Raw genomic sequence first — 2115 nt, forward strand, 5'->3', positions numbered from 1 at the left:
CTCTGGAGCTCCAAGAAAGTCCACAGCTGAGGGGAACTTGTTTTTTGGGGCCTGGGTCACAGCGAGGACGTCAGTGGAGTCCATGTTTAAGCCTCTTTGGGGAGAACGGGGAAGCTGAGCTGTTACTGTCTGAAATAAATAGCATGAATATGATGATTGTACAGAGCACAAAGCAGAAGGCCACGTTGCTTCAGTTCACGTCTTATTTGGTGTGTTTTCACTGAGGGTTGGGTGGCAGACACGTCTGAGCTCAGTCTGCTGTCAGAAACACTGCAGCACTCCAGGAATTCACTCTCACTCTTTCAGAAAGTCCCACAGGAGCCAAACAGCAGCCATAAAGGCGCTTCCTGCTGGGACGCTCGGCCTCACACCACAAGCAACATGTTCACAAAAACACTGAGCACAGCTTTTATTGTGAAATATTAGGAGGATGCTGAGTAAAATTCAGGGAAATGAAGGACGCATTTGGAAGACTTCAAATTTGAACAGCCTTCGTCGCGTCCGTGTGATATAATTCCCTACAAATGTGGCATTCGAAGCATCCTCTCCCTGAATTTGGAAACACCCAATGTGGTGCTAGAGAGCAGGAAGAACCAGTCTCAACAAGAGACACACACACCTTATTTCCTGTAACTGCAGAGGGGAGGAGCCACCCGAGCAGGTGATAAAAGGAAGAGAAACAGCTGAGCTTCCTTCAGAGCAGCAGGAGGACGGTGGAGCTGAGGCAGGTGAGTGTTAACACCACATTGTTGTAGCTTTGCTGTCAGAGTCTCTGAGTGTGTTTGTGTGACTGTAGAGCAGGGGTGTCAAACTCAAGTACACAGTGGGCCAAAATTCAAAACTGGAACAAAGTCGCGGGCTAACATTAATATTTATTGAAATATATTTATTCCTCCAGATTTAAGAATGAATCTTTTCTTATGGACTCAAACACGTTTTGCTGAAAAACTGAATATGGAACAAGCAAAGCTTAATACTAAACAATACATATATTAGCTGTATAATACCAGCAGGCCAGCTCTAATAATCTGGTATGGCTTCAGAGTTTGACACCTATGCTGTAGAGGGAAGAAGAAGAGTCACAGTGAGCTCTGTAGCTGTGATTGGCTCAATAATCACCTTCAATGGACTGAACGCAGAGAACGAGCCGAGGAACCTGACAAACCTGTTTGTGTGTGTGTGTGTGTGTGTGTTTACCCGTTTAGACGTCTTTGTGAGGACAAAGAGTTGGTATGCTACTATACTTGTGGGGACCAATAGAGTCCCACAAAATGCCCGTCCCCACGAGTTTGAAGATATTTTTGAGGCTTTTTGGTGTCCTCACTAAAATCTGAAAACAAGTGTCTGTGTGTGTGTGTGTGTGTGTGTGTGTGTGTGTGTGTGTGTGTGTGTGTGTGTGTGTGTGTGTCTGTGCCATAAAGAGAGTCGAGTTCACAGTCACACACTTTCTATCTCGGAGGCTGTATCCCAATTCTACGGAGCCCCTCTGATGACATGGTCCAAAAAATAAATAAATTGTGGCCACAAAATACTACTTCGTGGGCACAAAATGCTAATTTGTGGGCACGAAACACTTGACCAATAGCCGTGATCCTTCCCAGGACCTTGCAGTTGGGTGACAATAAAATCTATCCTGGCGTCCAGGTCCTACTTACGTCTGTAAAGCGACTGGGCTCTCAGTGTCCTGTTTGAATGTAAAAATGGTTCCTTGCATTGCAGGCTTTTCAAAATGCATTTGTAGCTCATTCCCAGCCTAAAATCAAACTCAATCATACCGTCTCTGTCCACGGTGTACAGGTTTAGCCTACTTATGCTTATGTCTCTACGCAGCTGTCCAGGAATTGTATCAATATAATGAGCGCACGTTGTCTATTTCGTTGCCACAAATACGTAATTCGTTGCCATGTTATACCCAATTCGTGCCCACAAATTAGCATTTCTTGCGCACGTTATACCTATTTCGTATTTTGAGGGCACGAAATAGTATTTTGTGGCCACAATTAATTTCTTTTTTGGACCATGTCATCAGAGGGGCTCCGTACAATTCAAGGTCTGTAGCCTTAAAGTGCGCAGCCTCAACGATCCTCAAGGGCCGCGTACTCAAAGACCGCTAAG

This window comes from Neolamprologus brichardi, chromosome 9, assembly GCF_056152115.1.
Source record: "Neolamprologus brichardi isolate AB-2024 chromosome 9, ASM5615211v1, whole genome shotgun sequence".
NCBI classification, from domain to species: Eukaryota; Metazoa; Chordata; class Actinopteri; order Cichliformes; family Cichlidae; genus Neolamprologus; species Neolamprologus brichardi.